General features: G+C 36.5%; 1 long non-coding RNA gene and 1 pseudogene across 1 annotated transcript; both read left to right on the top strand.

The window, feature by feature from the left end:
* Positions 1-3,571: 3,571 nt before the first annotated feature.
* LOC147937634 (uncharacterized) lies at positions 3,572-4,650 on the top strand. The gene is made up of 3 exons (XR_015565654.1): positions 3,572-3,701; positions 3,846-3,961; positions 4,541-4,650. It is a non-coding gene; the product is annotated as an uncharacterized LOC147937634 (long non-coding RNA).
* A 9,524-nt stretch (positions 4,651-14,174) lies between these two features.
* Positions 14,175-15,358, top strand: LOC147937633 (F-box/kelch-repeat protein At5g51250 pseudogene; annotated as a pseudogene).
* Positions 15,359-21,081: the final 5,723 nt, after the last annotated feature.

The following is a 21,081-nucleotide window of genomic DNA, read 5'->3' as shown; positions in this document are numbered from 1 at the left end:
TAAATGGTGTCACAAGACTTGAAACGTGTTTTCTTTTGGTAATATCATATTTATTTGGAATACTTTGTGTTCTTTTGAGGGAAAAACGGCCAATTCCCCCATGAACTTAGTTGCTTTATCCTATTCCTACCCGAAATTTTTTGTTGAAAAAAAGGTAAACAAAGGAGTCGAACTGGCGACCTCAACGTAGTGACGTACTCAACTAAATACCAAATTGCTACAAGAGCTCTCATTGTAAAACGAAACCTAACTATATATATAATCTCGTGTTTCTTCTTCCTCATCAACAATTGAAAGCAGGAGACAGATCTGAACAAACAAAACCATGTCATTGATGACTTAGGGGGTGTTATTCAACCTTGTATTTTAATGGAGTTGGGTGTATTTCAAAATCCAGCGTTATTCAATTAGGTATTCTAAAAAATACAATAAAATTTGGTGTTATTGGATTAAACATTTGTTGGATGATTTTAAAGCACTTGTAAAATTGTTGTTATTCTATTTCCAATGGATTTTGTTTCACTTTAGATTTTAACGTAATTTACATCCAAAACAGGAACAAACACAATCCTAACAATTTTTGAAGTATTTCATCTCTCAGACTTCTCATGAGTATCTCATCGACTCATGCTAAGCGGAGAAACCGCCGCCGGAGCTCAGCCTGAAACCGCCGTCCTTACAATGTCAAGGATCTGTAAGGAAGCAGAGGACTTCCTTGATTACGACACAATGCACAGTCTATGTTTCCTTGCCGTTGTCCCCTATTGAAAGCTTAGCCGCTTCAGCTGTTTCGACGGATAGGAGTCTATGTGCGGCTGCGATTGTGGTTCCCACCAAGGGAGGTTACACGGTGGAGATTGTGGCGAAATACAGGCCGAGCGTTCCGATTCTATCTGTTGTTGTGTTGTGCCGGAGATTACTCGTACCGATGGACTTCGAACAAGGACTCGACGGAGGAGACGATTAGGTCCGCCATTTTAATAATTTAGTTTATTAATGTGGTTCTAATTCACAACCCAATTTATGGATAAGTTCTATTTTTTTTATTTACCTTCAAAAGTAAAAAAAAGTCCACTAGTAATGACTTTCAAAACCATCAATAATGTTTTTCAAATCCACTAATGACATCCAAATCCACATTCAATTCATTTACAAAACCATTAGACTCTAAAATCTACTAGTATTTTAAATCCATTAAAAACTTTGTTGAATAACACCCCCTTAGACTCGACGAACCATTTATAAGAAAAATCAGTTTCGTTTCCTAAGCAAGTAAGCATCATCAAAGCTCAACAAATCAAATAGTTTACACAATTTAGCAAAAATTAAACACCTAAAACCCCCCTTTAATCAATACCCAAGTTGAGGTAATATGAAAACTTGAAAACGCCCAATTTTACAGGTCTCGATAAGGAATTCAAACACCAAGTGCTTCAATAACATAAACCCAGATGGAAATATTCTTAAAGAATACCAAAAGATAAAATTTGAAAAACAGAAAAAAAAAAAAAATACGACTTTACAAAAAATCTTAGATGAGATGACGACGGAGCAGACATTAAAAAAGAAAAAGGCGAATCAATGACAGTTCTTGGGTTATTAATTTCTTTGTCAAAACAGAATTGAAATCTCTTTGTCTCTGCAAATTTGTTTCTTTCTATCAATGGTTCACGGGAAGAAGAAGAAGAAGAATCGAAAGCGGTTATATATACGTATGTGTATGTCACAAGTAGAAGTCTTGTAGCACATTTGGTATTGAGTCGGGTGAATGTATGGAGAGGTCAATGGTTCGACTCATCAGCTGTCATTTTTTCAAACAAATTAATTTTAGTGAAACTACGTCGTTTTGTTCATCTACGTGGCATCCCAATCAGCTACACTAACGGTTTAATTAACGGCATCTTCTGATTGGTAGGTTTTGGCCACATTTATAAAGTTTAGGTAGTAAATTCAAATTATATATTAGTTCATGTAGTTTTAAGCACACTTGAAAGTTTCGGATAGGAATACGATAAAGCAAGTAAGTTCATGGGGGAATTGGCCGTTTTCCCTTCTTTTGAGTGTATGCAACTATTGAGGAAATGAGTTATCTATCTCTTTTGTGACCAAAAAATGTCTTTGAACTTTTGAAGCAAAAAAAATAATAATGTGTGTAAGCTTTTTATATGGTACCTGACCTCGTAAGATATAGTATAAGAATGCTATACAAACCTGTGTGTGGCAAACAAACAAACAAAAACAAATCAGTTGAATCACGTCTCCTCGGTTTTCATTTGGATCCAACTACCATTAGATGATCCAACTCCATATTCTTTCTTTTTACGACTGAAGAAGCCAACAAAATACCTCAAAATCACTCCCAAAACCATCACACTTGCTCCTTCAATGTACCACAAGACTGCAATATCAGATTCAGATCCAAATTTGTCGTATCACTACCGCTAATAACTTCCCTAGATGCCAAAATCTCAACAACATCATGAACTTCTCCGTCGTGGTTTCCCACATACAAAAGAGTGAGTCTTTCCCAAATGCTCGATCATCCTCTACCTTATCGCAGCGTCTCTAATCTTCCTACTTGTAGCGTACATTAGGTCTATGCCCTTGCAACACAACAAACGGTGTCTTGCTCCTATTCACAGACTCCAGATCACTCTTCAAAAAGCTATACTGCTTCCCTCCTCTAAAAAACTCAGTCTCTGTCAAAAAGCTATTAAAAATGCACGACCTTTTTTTCTTGAGTACTCAAGATCATTATTATTCAATGAACATTATTTTGCTGTATAAAAGAAAGAACAAAGGAATGTGTTAACAAAGAAAGAACAATGAACATTATTTTTTGTATTAAACTAATAAATTTTCCATAACACAAGTACAGTTACCTCGTTTAAGTGCGGTGATTATAAAGGCTCTAAACTGAAATTATCACTGTAGAGTTCATACAGATTATCACTGTAATGGACAAAAATATTGCAGAACTTGACATTATCATCTTATAAAACTACAATCATGTTATGGTCTTATAAATATACATAACTTGATATTTTAATTGTTATATAATTATAACAAAAGAATGTAAAGTGAATGTGATTTATTTTTGTGTATGAGTTTTTTTTTTTAAATGAACTTATATAATTATAGTTTATAGTTACACCATGAAAGATATTCATTATTAATAATTTGTAACAGAAAATTCATGAAAAAAAAATACATAGAGACATTAGATCTTAAACAACTTTTGCAAATAAAGTTTAAGTTTTTTTTTTTTTTAAAGCTCCACGGTTATCTTATAAAAAAAGTGAATCGTCTCGATGCAATTCACCAAATAAACGGATATGTTATTTTTAGTTACATGAATAAGCAAAATGTGTCAAAGTTCAAAAAGCAAATAATTAGAGAGAGAGAGAGAGAGAGAGAACACACGAATTAGTAAATTACCATGGCGATGAAACGACAGCGTTTGACGATGGAAGCTAATATTTTGTTCGGTCATTAGAAAGAGCCGTTACAATACTTTGGACGCGTGGATTTGTTTAGAAAAAACTATATCTCTCTCTCTCTCTGTATATGATTCCAATTAGGGTTTTTGATTCGTCCAATCTCTCTCTGCTCTTCTGCTTCTTTCATCTCCGGTCAAATCCGTTTACTCAGAGGGGTTCTACGCCACCGCATCATACACCGACGGAATTCTCAACAAAAAGGTCCGTTTCTGATCTCTTCTATCCATCGCTCATCTCACGATTGTAGGGTTTTTTTTTTTTTTTTTTTTGAATGTCATAAGAATCTGGTGAATCTTATTCAATTTGTATCCTTACCGTTGATTGGGTATTTTCTCTAATCTTAAGGTCTTCGATTCTTCTTGTCTCTGATCCTCGACCTCGGCTTCTCCATCTCCGATCAAATCCGCTTTACCAGAGAGGTTCTACGGATCTGATTTGTCGCGGAAGTCTTCTACTAGCAGGTCATGAGAACTTTCTTTTCTTATCTCTTCAATTCCTAATCTCACGAGTTTATGGTGGTTCTTATAATATTTTTGGAAACGATGTGCTTGCTTCATGAACGAGATGAGACAAATTTCAACATACATTTCAATTGTTTATTGCGGTTTACTTGGATCTGTATTGATTATGTAACTTGATTTTGTGACTATAATGGTAAAGAATTGTTAGCCTTTTTCACAACATATGTGTTTGTTTTGTTTAGGTTCTGATTAGGATTTTTTGGTGTTACCAAAAAGAGTAGGAGTTACATAGATCCATTGCTAATCTTAGTTTTAATTCGACATATAAATTGATTCAGTAACACTTGATTTTGAGATTATTATGTCAGAAAGTTAGTTTTTTTTTTACAATATATTTGTTTTTTTCTTGTGTATGTGTGTTATGCATCTTTTGGTCGTGATATAGCTGGACAATGGTTTTTAGTCTAGTTTAGTATTGTCGTGAACTTAAGTTGTTATGCTGAAACTGACTAATGGCTCATTCCTGAGATAGATATGGCTCAGTAATCTGATGATATCTTTTATTTAACATATGAACAGGCTGTTGGACCATACAACCCTCTGAAACCAAGGGAGCAAGCAAATGGAAAAGGTTAGATTTGGTGTTGCCTATTCTAATGTTGGGACATGAATAAGAAATGGGTTGATGATGGTTAGTGCATCAAATGAGGTAATTTAAATTACCTCTTTACAAGTCCCGTGTTGCCTATTCAAATGCCTCGGCTTGGTATTAGACTTTTCTTATGATGAGTCTACAAATCAGAGATGGAATGATGGTGGTGCGTGAGTGAGAAAATCTGTCCTGTGTTGCCTATTCAAATGCCTCGGCTCGGTATTAGACTCTTCTTATGATGAGTCTACAAATCAGAGATGGAATGATGGTTAGTGCATGTGAGAAACTCTGTCTCTTGTTGCCTTTTCAAATGCCTCCGCTTGGGTTTGAGACTCTTGTTATGATGAGTCTGAAAAATATAAATGGATTGATGGTAATGCATGAAATGAGGTAATTTAAATTACCTCTTTACCAGTCCCTTATTGCTTATTCAAATGCCTCGGCTTGGTTTGAGACTCTTCTTATGATGAGTCTACAAATCAAAAGTGGAATGATGGTGGTGCGTGAGTGAGAAACTCTGTCCTGTGTTGCCTATTCAAATGCCTCGGCTCGGTATTAGACTCTTCTTATGATGAGTCTACAAATGGAATGATGGTTAGTGCATGTGAGAAACTATGTCTCTTGTTGCCTTTTCAAATGCCTCGGCTTGGGTTTGAGACTCTTGTTATGATGAGTCTGAAAAATATAAATGGATTGATGGTAGTGCATGAAATGAGGTAATTTAAATTACCTCTTTACCAGTCCCTTATTGCTTATTCAAATGCCTCGGCTTGGTTTGAGACTCTTCTTATGATGAGTCTACAAATCAAAAGTGGGATGATGGTGGTGCGTGAGTGAGAAACTCTGTCCTGTGTTGCCTATTCAAATGCCTCGGCTCGGTATAAGACTCTTCTTATGATGAGTCTACAAATGGAATGATGGTTAGTACATGTGAGAAACTCTGACTCTTGTTGCCTTTTCAAATGCCTCGGCTTGGGTTTGAGACTCTTGTTATGATGAGTCTGAAATATAGAAATGGATTGATGGTAGTGCATGAAATGAGGTAATTTAAATTACCTCTTTACCAGTCCCTTATTGCTTACTCAAATGCCTCGGCTTGGTTTGAGACTCTTCTTATGATGAGTCTACAAATCAAAAGTGGGATGATGGTGGTGCCTGAGTGAGAAACTCTGTCCTGTGTTGCCTATTCAAATGCCTCGGCTTGGTATTAGACTCTTCTTATGATGAGTCTACAAATCAGAGATGGAATGATGGTTAGTGCATGTGAGAAACTCTGTCTCTTGTTGCCTTTTCAAATGCCTCGGCTTGGGTTTGAGACTCTTGTTATGATTAGTCTGAAAAATAGAAATGGATTGATGGTAGTGCATGAAATGAGGTAATTTAAATTACCTCTTTACCAGTCCCTTATTGCTTATTCAAATGCCTCGGCTTGGTTTGAGACTCTTTTTATGATGAGTCTACAAATCAAAAGTGGAATGATGGTGGTGCGTCAGTGAGAAACTCTGTTCCGTGTTGCCTTTCAAATGCTTCGGCTCTGGTCTAAGACTCTTATTATGAGTCTGAAAGAAATGGATCGATGGTAGTGCATGAAATGAGGTACCTCTTTACAAGTCCCTTCAAATGCCTCTGCTCAGGTATTAGACTCTTCTTATGATGAGTCTACCAATTAGAAGTGGAATGATGGTGGTGCGTGAGTGATAACTCTGTTCCGTGTTGCCTTTCAAATGCCTCGGCTCGGGTTTAAGACTCTTATTATGATGATGGGTCTGCAAAATAGAAATGTATTGATGGTAGTGCATGAAATGAGGTAATTTAAATTACCTCTTCATCACTCCCGTGTTGCCTATTCAAATGCCTCGGTTCGGTTTTAGATTCTTCTTATGATCAGTCTATAAATCAGAGAAGGAATGATGGTGGTGCAGTGAGTGAAAAACTTTGTCCCGTGTTGCCTTTCAAATGCCTCGGCTCTGGTCTAAGAGTCTTGTTATGATGACTCTGAAAATTAGAAATGGGTTGACAATGATGAGTCTGTAAAGATGGAATGATGGTAGTGCATGAGTGAGAAACTCTGTCCCGTGTTGCCTTTTAAATGCCTCGACTCAGGTCTAAGACTTGTTATGATGAGTCTGTAAATCTGAGATGGAATGATGGTAGTGCATGAGTGAGATACTCTGTGTCCCGTGTTGCCTTTCATATGCCTCGACTCAGGTCTAACACTTGTTATGATGAGTCTGAAAATCAGAAATGGATTGATGGTAGTGCATGAAATGAGTTAATTTAAATTACCTCTTTACCAGTCCCGTGTTGCCTATTCAAATGCCTCGGTTCGGTTTTAGATTCTTCTTATGATGAGTCTATAAATCAGAGAAGGAATGATGGTGGTGCAATGAGTGAAAACCTTTGTCCCGTGTTGCCTATTCAAATGCCTCGGTTCGGTTTTAGATTCTTCTTATGATGAGTCTATAAATCAGAGAAGGAATGATGGTGGTGCAATGAGTGAAAACCTTTGTCCCGTGTTGTCTTTCAAATGCCTCGGCTCTGGTCTAAGACTTGTTATGATGAGTCTGAAAATCAGAAATGGATTGATGGTAGTGCATGAGTGAGAAACTCTGTCCCGTGTTGCCTTTTAAATGCCTCGACTCAGGTCTAAGACTTGTTATGATGAGTCTGTAAATCTGAGATGGAATGATGGTAGTGCATGAGTGAGATACTCTGTGTCCCGTGTTGCCTTTCATATGCCTCGACTCAGGTCTAAGACTTGTTATGATGAGTCTGAAAATCAGAAATGGATTGACGGTAGTGCATGAAATGAGGTAATTTAAATTACCTCTTTACCAGTCCCGTGTTGCCTATTCAAATGCCTCGGTTCGGTTTTAGATTCTTCTTATGATGAGTCTATAAATCAGAGAAGGAATGATGGTGGTGCAATGAGTGAAAACCTTTGTCCCGTGTTGTCTTTCAAATGCCTCGGCTCTGGTCTAAGACTTGTTATGATGAGTCTGAAAATCAGAAATGGATTGATGGTAGTGCATGAGTGAGAAACTCTGTCCCGTGTTGCCTTTTAAATAAATGCCTCGACTCAGGTTTAAGACTTGTTATGATGAGTCTGAAAATCTGAGATGGAATGATGGTAGTGCATGAGTGAGAAACTCTGTCCAGTGTTGCCTTTCAAATGCCTCGACTCAGGTCTAAGACTTGTTATGATGAGTCTGTAAATCTGAGATGGAATGATCGTAGTGCATGAGTGAGAAACTCTGTCCCGTGTTGCCTTTCAAATGCCTCGTTATGATGAGTCTGAAAATCAGAAATGGATTGATGGTAGTGCATGAAATGAGGTAATTTAAATTACCTCTTTACCAGTTTCGTATTGCCTATTCAAATGCCTCGGCTCGGTTTGAGACACTTCTTACTTGATGATGGGTCTGTAAATCAGAAGTGGAATGATGGTGGTGCGTGAGTGAGAAACTCTCTTCCATGTTGCCTTTCAAATGCCTCGACATGGATTTAGATTCTTCTTCCGATGGGTATGAAATTTTGTCACCTGTTATTTCCTTAACACCAGGTAATGATGTAATTAATTAATTGTTTGGTATTGCATTGTAGAATATTAGAAGTTGAATAGTAAATTATATAACAATGTTACAACAATATTTGTTTTCAATGGCTATTATTGATATTTTCACTTTTGCAGGGTGGTAGCTACGGATCTGGATATATTTTTTGTCAGGTTGGTTGATAGTGATGATGTTTCAGCAGATATTAGTTAGTTGTATTCGTTGAGAATCTTATATAGTATTTTAACTCACCTGATTATATGCGTTAATCAGGATATTACTTCTGCAATGGATTTGGAGCTTGAAAGAGATCAGTTGGTTTTAAGCACATTTGAGAATATCAGAAGTAAGCATTTCTTTCTGATCTCTCTCTTCCTTTCATACGTTTGTTTCTGTCAATGGTTTCTTTCCAAAATCCATAGCCAATACAGATTAGTTTCTGGTCCCATTGTATAATAGTACGCAGGGAAGAAGAAAAATAATAGAGTTGTTACGAAGCAAATTGTTATGTATCCTTACCGTCTATTTGAGGCACATACCTCAGCAAAAAAGGATTGTAAAGGATTAATTACTGTTCTTGAATATTACAGGTTTGAGCAAATAAGAATTACAAGCAATTCTTCCTCAGGTTGGTTGATTGATACTGATCATAATGATCAATTTGGTTGTTGTATGTATCTCAGAGAAGAAACTAATTGGTGTGTTGAGTGAAATTCTTAGCTTACTACTAAAATAAGAACGTCAACTGATTATATTGCTAACTCTATTTTATTGCAACACGACCAGGTGATGTGACATTTGATGAGGTATTGAACTCTACTGATTTTTATAAAAAGCAAAATCAATAGATCTAAGATCAGATATAAGAATACGTTTGCAAGCTGGTTATTGTGTGTTCTTTTTTTTCAATCAATGGGTTAGATTTTTATCGAGAAAGCTTAGTCAATTTGAAACTGAAACTTGCTTGCTTGCAGAACACAAGGGTCGAGCTATATACATAAGGTATAAAACAAAACTGAGATGTCATCTCTTTGTTTTTGTAGCATTTTACTTTCTCAGGTCTTTATAGGAAGACATGATATAAGCATTGCTTATGCTTCTAGATGAATTAACTCTCCTATATAATCGGATATATCTTTTTGTTTTGCCCTTAGAATGAAAAGGGAGCTAAAAACTCCCAATATACCTGATTTGGTTTGGTCAGAGTCTTCAAAAGTTCTAAGAAATGGGAATATTGGAGACTCTGAGCTACACTGCGAATGGCCCTAGAAACAACAAACATGGACACACTATTTTCTTCTTTTTATCAATTTGACATTGAAAACGTTTTCATCCAAAAGTCATTGAGCTTCTTTTGCATAAACTTGGCGATGATGATTCAAGATAGTCAACTTGGTCGTGAAATATTTTTCTATCTAGCCAATAACTGGTTTTCGTATTGGATTTTTTACAAATAGTTTTTAACATGAAAGTTTCTCAAAAGATGTTTTTGATTGTTAAAAAGTAAAAATTAAATTGAAAAATGTCGACAGGGAAATATTTGCAAATAGTTTTTAACATGAAATCTTCTCAAAAAAAGTATTTTATTCTGTTAAAAAGTAAAAATCAAATTGAAAAATGTCAACAGAGTAATATTTGGGAGATTAATATATTCTTGATTTTTTTCAAAGTGGATGTTGAATACTCAATTAAGTTTGGTTTTTCAACAATTACTAATTTATTTTTGGTTAAACATATATACTGATTGGTTTAGTTCAATTTTAGCTTAATTTAAATGAAAACCGGATGAATTTTCAAGTTTATAGTACGTTGGTTTAAAACGTTTTAATTTTAGGTTAAGTCAAACCTTGATTTTGACTTTGACTAGACCCAGGTTCATTCATCATATTCATTATTCAGTGTTTAAAGAATATGAAACCGTTTAGATATGATGTCTGGTTCAAATGTCTTGTAAATTGAGTGCAACATTTGGTACTGTTAATGGACGTATTTGCATAGTGATCATTTGACCCGAATCGGGTCACCCGATGGTGTGTTTAGTCTAAGGAAAACTATAGTAGTTTAAGAAAATACGAATTCATATAGTTTAGTAATCGAATCGAATATTGAAGGTACATTGATATTAAAATGTTTTCTTCACCATTGCTTGCTTTGTAATTTAACTAATCTAATTCACATGATGAACATAACAACAACAACAACAAAAACGTTCTTTATTACTTGGATCCAACTCCAGTTTCTTTCTTTCCACGACTAAAAAACCCGATAACATACCCCAAAATCACTCCCAAAAGCATCACAGTTGCTTTGTCTGCAAGATCATAAACCAAATAACAAGATGAACAGGGAAGCCATATTTCTTTATTTCTTTCATATATATGTTTGTTTATGTCGATAGTTTTTTTCCAAAGCCATAACCAATACTATAGTTTATGGTCCCATTATACAAAAATACTCAAGAGAAGAAAATAAATAGTAGAGTTGTTACAAAGAAAATTGTAATGTAATGATTAACTCAGCAAAAAAGTATTGTAGAGGATTAATTATTGTTCTTGAATTTGACAGGTTTGAGCAATTCTTCCTCAGGTTGGATGATGGATATTGATCATATATAATGATTAATTTGGTTGTTGTATTATCCCTGAGAAGAAACTAATTGGTGTGTTGAGTGAAATTCTTAGCTTATATACTAAAACAAGAACGTCAACTGATTATATTGCTGACTCTATTTCATTGCAACACGACCAGGTGATGTGACATTTGATGAGGTATTGAACTCTACTGATTTTTAAGTGATAGGTTTACAAAAAGGAAAATCAAGACTCTTGAGGTTTACAAAAAGGAAAATCAATTGGTCTAAGATCATGTATAAGAATATGTTTGCAAGCCGGTTATTGTCATAAATCATAATGCACTAGAAACAACAAACATGATCACATTATTTTTTTGGGATCATCGAGTTCGCCCTAGCCTCCTTCTTCTCTCTGGCACAACCCCCGAAATCTGCTCCCCCGGCGGCGTCGAACCCGATCGGCGCCGCTGGGCCTTGTTTTCTTCTTCTCCGTGGCTTCCTCTTCCTCTGTAGTATATTTGCTCTCAGTGTCAGACCTCCCGGAGATATGTTGAGATTTCAGATCTCATCTCCGCCGCTATTTCAGCTTCAACCATCGAGTCCTCACCGCTTTGGTTTTGCTCGAGAGACCCATCAGTGTCCCTCTAGACTCGGTCTCCGTCTATTTCACCACCCCCTTAAGCCGTCAAATATCGCACCTTACCGCTCCTTGGATACAAATCTCACCAAGTACGGAAGCTCTGTTTTGACGCCGGCACCGGTGAATCGTCTGACGAAGAAAACCGCCTCTTTGGTGACTTCTGCTTCTCTCTCGGTAATCCTCTGTCCTAGGTCTAGTCCCCAATCTTATTCTCAAACCCTGGAAGATAGTTTGCATTGGATAAACTATAGATATAAATCATCCTTGACCTGGAATTGCCTTAGACCCCATGATCTTAATTGCATATTTAGACCAAACCGCCTAGTATCTTTGTGTCCTGCTTGGTCAAGTCGAGTTACACTCGGTAGCAGACCATTAGATACTTCGATTGTGGTTGTATCCCCCTTGTGTCAAGGCTGTTTATTTAGTTTGGTTTGGAAGCTTGCAATGCATCGCTTTGATAATGATGTTGATCCGCCATTTGGTTTATCTGTATTGCTGGTTCTCCCTGATCCTTTACCCTATCTATTATCATTAACCCAACTGTTCCAGCGTCAACTTGTAACTAGGTCCAGTCTGAATTCCACTCTTCCCCTTTCTAGTCATTGGTTGCTTAGATTAAGAATACCACTAGGCCGAAGACTACTAGTGAACCTTAATCTGCATCCTTTGCTTCATTGGCCCAAGAGTCTATTAAGAACCCTGTTACTAGAATCAATTAAGGATGACACTCTAGAAGGAGACAGTTTAGGGAAGCTTGGCATTATGATCCCACCTCTAAAGAGTGGGGGTTACCGAGGCTTTACCAACTCTCCACTTACACCTTGCCTATTCTCAAAGACCTTTAAACTGCTAATCAACTACTTCTTGAAGTTCCCTCACATTAGCTTGAAGACTAGTGGCATTATGACCCTCACTCCAAGGAGGAGTGGTTACCACAACCTCTTTAAGTACTCTTCTAGCAACCTTGGACCAACAACTACATGTGTAGTAACCGGTCTTCAGAGCCATAACACCCCTGCTCGATCTCTTGGCAACTCAGCTCTGCCAATTTCACCTCCGCCCAGTCTTCGAAGTTTCAAGACAGTGGCTCCCTGCTCCTTTGACTTGCTCAAGGAGTCTGCATCGGTTTGTCTTGATCTCACAAGCTCCATATTGCTCCTAAGCAAGTGGTCCACAGCTCTCAAGCTTTTCATATCGATTGTCTCTATCTACCCCTGTATTTTTATTGCTCTATGCTTTGTTCTAGTTTACCTTGTGTTGTACTTTAAACTATCTATTTGAATGGAATGAAAGCATCTCTTTGATCAAAAAAAAAAAAAAAAAAAAAAAAAAGATCACAATATTTTTTCGTCAATTTGACTTCGAAAAAGTTTTGTTCTAAAAATCATTGCTTAAGCTTAGCGATGATTCAAGGTACACAACTTGGTCGTGTGAAGGCCTGAAACCACTGTGATGAACCAACCATCATATTTTTGAATTTTTCTATCTACCCATTAACTGTTTTCGTATTGAAGATTTTCACAAATAGTTTCGACATGAAAGTTTCTCAAAAAAGAAAGTTTTGGATTGTTAAAAAGTAAAAATCAAATTGAAAAAAAATCAACAGGGGGAAATATTTGCTAATAGTTAACATGAAATTTCTTAAAAAGGTGTTAATTAATGAATGTATCTCCATAATCAAAGCTATATGAATTCGTCTTTTCTTAAACAACTAGCTAGTTCCTTAGAATAAACACTTGGATCATCATGCATGTAAAATGATCACTATGAAGTAAAAAGGTACACTGATATTAAAATGTTTTCTTCACCATTCCTTGCTTTGTAAATTTAATTAATGTAATTCACATAATGAACATAACAACAACAACGTTTTACACTTGGATCCAACTCCAGATTCTTTCTTTCCACCACTAAACCCCCATAAAATACCCCAAAATCGCTCCCAAAACCATCACATTTGCTCCTCCATTGTACCGCAAGACTGCAAGATCGATCAGATACCCAATTACAAGATAAAGAGGGTTTCCTTGCCAACGTTCACCACAAGTGTTGTTTCCATTAGGACAAAACCCGTAAAACAAACGTCACAGTACGTACTATTCTTTAATAGAAATGGTTTTAAATGCCCAATCATCTTCTGTCTTTTTCCAACATCTCTGATCTTCTTACTTGTAGTGTAACGTAGGTCTATGCCCTTGTACAACAACAAACGGTGTCTTGTTCCTATTAAAAGCCTTGATGTTCTGATCTTGGAAGCTTTAGGTTTATATATATTTTTTCTGTTCGTTTGCTCTGTCACAGAGCCTCTGTATCTACTTACTCTCTACCTTTCGTCGATAAAACGTTGCTCTTCCTCTTTATCTTTTTCTGTGTATATGCTTTAGGTTTTGCGTGAGTTGTGTGAGACGTATGTTAAAAGACATTTTTTTTGGATATCAGAGACTCCCATGAGATGTTGGACCAAGAGCAACAATCTTTTACTAACTTTAAATATCATTGAGGAGAAATTTGGAAAGTAAACGATGATAACTTGAAGAAGAAGTAAATGGAAACTTCTTTTTTTTTTTCATTCTGGCATTTTCTATGAACCAACCCCTTATTTTTCGTGGCTTTTATTGGAAATAAAATTTGTCATATGTAGCCAGCCACTTATTTTTTCTTACCCAAATTTTGGCACATATGTACATAAATTCTAGGGTGTTCTAAATTCTACTTATAAACCGCCGCAAAAAATAAAGATCAAGCAAAAAGCTAACCTTACAATACGGCTGTCTCGTTAATATCGTCAATGCATGTCACCACCGGAAAAGAATATGAAGATGAAGAAGAAGAAGCCGTCGCCGAGGCTGCAATCGATTCCAAATCCTTCACTTCCTCATGATTTGCTGTTGAGCATCGTTGCACGCGTCTCAAGAGTGTACTATCCGATTCTATATCTCGTCTCCAAGAGCTTTAGATCTCTCCTAGCTTCACCAGAGCTATACAAGACCCGGTCACTCTTAGGCTGCACCGAGAGTTGTCTCTATGTGTGGTCACAGTCTGGTACGAACACTAGCTGGTTAACCCTCTGTCGGAAACCTGGTCAAACCCTAACCAATGACACGACTAAGAGTAAGGAGAACTCAAGTGGGTATGTTTTGTCTAGAGTCCCAATCCTACATTCTCCTCCTTTGCGGCTTTGCGCCTCTCGAGTCTCGTGGCGGTTGGTTCTAATATCTATAACATTGCTGGATCGAGCAACCAAAAGCCCTCCTCTAGCGTCTGGATTTTGGATTGTCGGTCTCACACGTGGCACGAGGCACCAAGCTTGCGGGAGGGGCTACGTATGATTTCTGCTAGTGTCCTTGATCGAAAGATATACGTGGCAGGAAGTTTCAGAGATGGTGATTCCAAGTCCATGAAGAACTCGTTCGAGGTGTTCGACACTGAAACACAAATTTGGGATCGTGCGACTATCACTTGCAGCAAGGCAAAATGTGATTTCTACTCCTGCAGAACCACATGTATTGACGGAAAGTTCCATGTGGTGGTACCGACTGACTATCAAAGCAAGGCGGTTGCTTACAGTTCCAAGGAAGGTATATGGGACACGGTTGGAGTAGAAATGAATTATGATAATTTTGTAGCTTCTTGCGAGATAGAGAATGTTTTGTACTCTTGCAGTTTAGGAGAGTTTAGATGGTATGACACTAAGGCAAGGAAGTGGAGATATTTGAAAGGTTTGTTAGGACTACCCAATTTCTGCTCTGGTAACAATGTTAAATTGGCTAATTATGGTGGAAAGATAGCGGTTTTGTGGGAGGAGGGTTTGCTTTATTATAAACCTAATATCCGTAAGAAGATGATTATGTATGCAGAGATTACGCTTGAAAGGCGCAGAAATTGTGAAATTTGGGGGATTGTTGAGTGCTTTGGTGATGTGCTTACAGTCCCTAGATTGTATTCTTTGGCGAAGTTTCTTGCTGTTACTCTTTGATAAATGGCGTCACAAGACTTGAAACGTGTTTTCTTTTGGTAATATCATATTTATTTGGAATACTTTGTGTTCTTTTGAGGGAAAAACGGCCAATTCCCCCCATGAACTTAGTTGCTTTATCGTATTTCTACCCGAAATTTTCAAGTGTGCTTAAAACTACATGAACTAATATATAATTTGAATTTACTACATAAATTTTATAAATGTGGTCAAAACCTACAAATCATAAGATGCCGTTAATTAAACCGTTATTGTAGTTGACTAGGATGCCACGTAGGTGCACTAAACGACTGCGATAAACAAAACGACGTAGTTTCACTAAAATTAATTTGTTGAAAAAAAGGTAAACAAAGGAGTCGAACTGGCGACCTCAACGTAGTGAGGTACTCAACTAAATACCAAATTGCTACAAGAGCTCTCATTGTAAAACGAAACCTAACTATATATATAATCTCGTGTTTCTTCTTCCTCATCAACAATTGAAAGCAGGAGACAGATCTGAACAAACAAAACCATGTCATTGATGACTTAGGGGGTGTTATTCAACCTTGTATTTTAATGGAGTTGGGTGTATTTCAAAATCCAGCGTTATTCAATTAGGTATTCTAAAAAATACAATAAAATTTGGTGTTATTGGATTAAACATTTGTTGGATGATTTTAAAGCACTTGTAAAATTGTTGTTATTCTATTTCCAATGGATTTTGTTTCACTTTAGATTTTAATGTAATTTACATCCAAAACAGCAACAAACACAATCCTAACAATTTTTGAAGTATTTCATCTCTCAGACTTCTCATGAGTATCTCATCGACTCATGCTAAGCGGAGAAACCGCCGCCGGAGCTCACCCTGAAACCGCCGTCCTTACAATGTCAAGGATCTGTAAGGAAGCAGAGGACTTCCTTGAGCTTTGAGTTGCTTCGCCCTTTCGCCTATCGGCTTGGCAACACAATGCACAGTCTATGTTTCCTTGCCGTTGTCCCCTATTGAAAGCTTAGCCGCTTCAGCTGTTTCGACGGATAGGAGTCTATGTGCGGCTGCGATTGTGGTTCCCACCAAGGGAGGTTACACGGTGGAGATTGTGGCGAAATACAGGCCGAGCGTTCCGATTCTATCTGTTGTTGTGTTGTGCCGGAGATTACTCGTACCGATGGACTTCGAACAAGGACTCGACGGAGGAGACGATTAGGTCCGCCATTTTAATAATTTAGTTTATTAATGTGGTTTTAATTCACAACCCAATTTATGGATAAGTTCTATTTTTTTTATTTACCTTCAAAAGTAAAAAAAAAGTCCACTAGTAATGACTTTCAAAACCATCAATAATGTTTTTCAAATCCACTAATGACATCCAAATCCACATTCAATTCATTTACAAAACCATTAGACTCTAAAATCTACTAGTATTTTAAATCCATTAAAAACTTTGTTGAATAACACCCCCTTAGACTCGACGAACCATTTATAAGAAAAATCAGTTTCGTTTCCTAAGCAAGTAAGCATCATCAAAGCTCAACAAATCAAATAGTTTACACAATTTAGCAAAAATTAAACACCTAAAACCCCCCTTTAATCAATACCCAAGTTGAGGTAATATGAAAACTTGAAAACGCCCAATTTTACAGGTCTCGATAAGGAATTCAAACACCAAGTGCTTCAATAACATAAACCCAGATGGAAATATTCTTAAAGAATACCAAAAGATAAAATTTGAAAAACAGAAAAAAAAATACGACTTTACAAAAAATCTTAGATGAGATGACGACGGAGCAGACATTAAAAAAGAAAAAGGCGAATCAATGACAGTTCTTGGGTTATTAATTTCTTTGTCAAAACAGAATTGAAATCTCTTTGTCTCTGCAAATTTGTTTCTTTCTATCAATGGTTCACGGGAAGAAGAAGAAGAAGAATCAAAAGCGGTTATATATACGTATGTGTATGTCACAAGTAGAAGTCTTGTAGCACATTTGGTATTGAGTCGGGTGAATGTATGGAGAGGTCAATGGTTCGACTCATCAGCTGTCATTTTTTCAAACAAATTAATTTTAGTGAAACTACGTCGTTTTGTTCATCTACGTGGCATCCCAATCAGCTACACTAACGGTTTAATTAACGGCATCTTCTGATTGGTAGGTTTTGGCCACATTTATAAAGTTTAGGTAGTAAATTCAAATTATATATTAGTTCATGTAGTTTTAAGCACACTTGAAAGTTTCGGATAGGAATACGATAAAGCAAGTAAGTTCATGGGGGAATTGGCCGTTTTCCCTTCTTTTGAGTGTATGCAACTATTGAGGAAATGAGTTATCTATCTCTTTTGTGACCAAAAAATGTCTTTGAACTTTTGAAGCAAAAAAAATAATAATGTGTGTAAGCTTTTTATATGGTACCTGACCTCGTAAGATATAGTATAAGAATGCTATACAAACCTGTGTGTGGCAAACAAACAAACAAAAACAAATCAGTTGAATCACGTCTCCTCGGTTTTCATTTGGATCCAACTACCATTAGATGATCCAACTCCATATTCTTTCTTTTTACGACTGAAGAAGCCAACAAAATACCTCAAAATCACTCCCAAAACCATCACACTTGCTCCTTCAATGTACCACAAGACTGCAATATCAGATTCAGATCCAAATTTGTCGTATCACTACCGCTAATAACTTCCCCAGATGCCAAAATCTCAACAACATCATGAACTTCTCCGTCGTGGTTTCCCACATACAAAATAGTGAGTCTTTCCCAAATGCTCGATCATCCTCTACCTTATCGCAGCGTCTCTAATCTTCCTACTTGTAGCGTACATTAGGTCTATGCCCTTGCAACACAACAAACGGTGTCTTGCTCCTATTCACAGACTCCAGATCACTCTTCAAAAAGCTATACTGCTTCCCTCCTCTAAGAAACTCAGTCTCTGTCAAAAAGCTATTAAAAATGCACGACCTTTTTTTCTTGAGTACTCAAGATCATTATTATTCAATGAACATTATTTTGCTGTATAAAAGAAAGAACAAAGGAATGTGTTAACAAAGAAAGAACAATGAACATTATTTTTTGTATTAAACTAATAAATTTTCCATAACACAAGTACAGTTACCTCGTTTAAGTGCGGTGATTATAAAGGCTCTAAACTGAAATTATCACTGTAGAGTTCATACAGATTATCACTGTAATGGACAAAAATATTGCAGAACTTGACATTATCATCTTATAAAACTACAATCATGTTATGGTCTTATAAATATACATAACTTGATATTTTAATTGTTATATAATTATAACAAAAGAATGTAAAGTGAATGTGATTTATTTTTGTGTATGAGTTTTTTTTTTTAAATGAACTTATATAATTATAGTTTATAGTTACACCATGAAAGATATTCATTATTAATAATTTGTAACAGAAAATTCATGAAAAAAAAATACATAGAGACATTAGATCTTAAACAACTTTTGCAAATAAAGTTTAAGTTTTTTTTTTTTTTAAAGCTCCACGGTTATCTTATAAAAAAAGTGAATCGTCTCGATGCAATTCACCAAATAAACGGATATGTTATTTTTAGTTACATGAATAAGCAAAATGTGTCAAAGTTCAAAAAGCAAATAATTAGAGAGAGAGAGAGAGAGAACACACGAATTAGTAAATTACCATGGCGATGAAACGACAGCGTTTGACGATGGAAGCTAATATTTTGTTCGGTCATTAGAAAGAGCCGTTACAATACTTTGGACGCGTGGATTTGTTTAGAAAAAACTATATCTCTCTCTCTCTGTATATGATTCCAATTAGGGTTTTTGATTCGTCCAATCTCTCTCTGCTCTTCTGCTTCTTTCATCTCCGGTCAAATCTGTTTACTCAGAGGGGTTCTACGCCACCGCATCATACACCGACGGAATTCTCAACAAAAAGGTCCGTTTCTGATCTCTTCTATCCATCGCTCATCTCACGATTGTAGGGTTTTTTTTTTTTTTTTTTTTTGAATGTCATAAGAATCTGGTGAATCTTATTCAATTTGTATCCTTACCGTTGATTGGGTATTTTCTCTAATCTTAAGGTCTTCGATTCTTCTTGTCTCTGATCCTTGACCTCGGCTTCTCCATCTCCGATCAAATCCGCTTTACAAGAGAGGTTCTACGGATCTGATTTGTCGCGGAAGTCTTCTACTAGCAGGTCATGAGAACTTTCTTTTCTTATCTCTTCAATTCCTAATCTCACGAGTTTATGGTGGTTCTTATAATATTTTTGGAAACGATGTGCTTGCTTCATGAACGAGATGAGACAAATTTCAACATACATTTCAATTGTTTATTGCGGTTTACTTGGATCTGTATTGATTATGTAACTTGATTTTGTGACTATAATGGTAAAGAATTGTTAGCCTTTTTCACAACATATGTGTTTGTTTTGTTTAGGTTCTGATTAGGATTTTTTGGTGTTACCAAAAAGAGTACGAGTTACATAGATCCATTGCTAATCTTAGTTTTACTTCGACATATAAATTGATTCAGTAACACTTGATTTTGAGATTATTATGTCAGAAAGTTAGTTTTTTTTTTACAATATATTTGTTTTTTTCTTGTGTATGTGTGTTATGCATCTTTTGGTCGTGATATAGCTGGACAATGGTTTTTAGTCTAGTTTAGTATTGTCGTGAACTTAAGTTGTTATGCTGAAACTGACTAATGGCTCATTCCTGAGATAGATATGGCTCAGTAATCTGATGATATCTTTTATTTAACATATGAACAGGCTGTTGGACCATACAACCCTCTGAAACCAAGGGAGCAAAGCAAATGGAAAAGGTTAGATTTGGTGTTGCCTATTCTAATGTTGGGACATGAATAAGAAATGGGTTGATGATGGTTAGTGCATCAAATGAGGTAATTTAAATTACCTCTTTACAAGTCCCGTGTTGCCTATTCAAATGCCTCGGCTTGGTATTAGACTTTTCTTATGATGAGTCTACAAATCAGAGATGGAATGATGGTGGTGCGTGAGTGAGAAAATCTGTCCTGTGTTGCCTATTCAAATGCCTCGGCTCGGTATTAGACTCTTCTTATGATGAGTCTACAAATCAGAGATGGAATGATGGTTAGTGCATGTGAGAAACTCTGTCTCTTGTTGCCTTTTCAAATGCCTCCGCTTGGGTTTGAGACTCTTGTTATGATGAGTCTGAAAAATATAAATGGATTGATGGTAATGCATGAAATGAGGTAATTTAAATTACCTCTTTACCAGTCCCTTATTGCTTATTCAAATGCCTCGGCTTGGTTTGAGACTCTTCTTATGATGAGTCTACAAATCAAAAGTGGAATGATGGTGGTGCGTGAGTGAGAAACTCTGTCCTGTGTTGCCTATTCAAATGCCTCGGCTCGGTATTAGACTCTTCTTATGATGAGTCTACAAATGGAATGATGGTTAGTGCATGTGAGAAACTATGTCTCTTGTTGCCTTTTCAAATGCCTCGGCTTGGGTTTGAGACTCTTGTTATGATGAGTCTGAAAAATATAAATGGATTGATGGTAGTGCATGAAATGAGGTAATTTAAATTACCTCTTTACCAGTCCCTTATTGCTTATTCAAATGCCTCGGCTTGGTTTGAGACTCTTCTTATGATGAGTCTACAAATCAAAAGTGGGATGATGGTGGTGCGTGAGTGAGAAACTCTGTCCTGTGTTGCCTATTCAAATGCCTCGGCTCGGTATAAGACTCTTCTTA

This window comes from Camelina sativa, chromosome 9, assembly GCF_030686135.1.
Source record: "Camelina sativa cultivar CO46 ecotype springtype chromosome 9, ASM3068613v1".
In the NCBI taxonomy this organism is placed as follows: Eukaryota; Viridiplantae; Streptophyta; class Magnoliopsida; order Brassicales; family Brassicaceae; genus Camelina; species Camelina sativa.
This window is presented reverse-complemented; position numbering and strand designations above follow the sequence as displayed.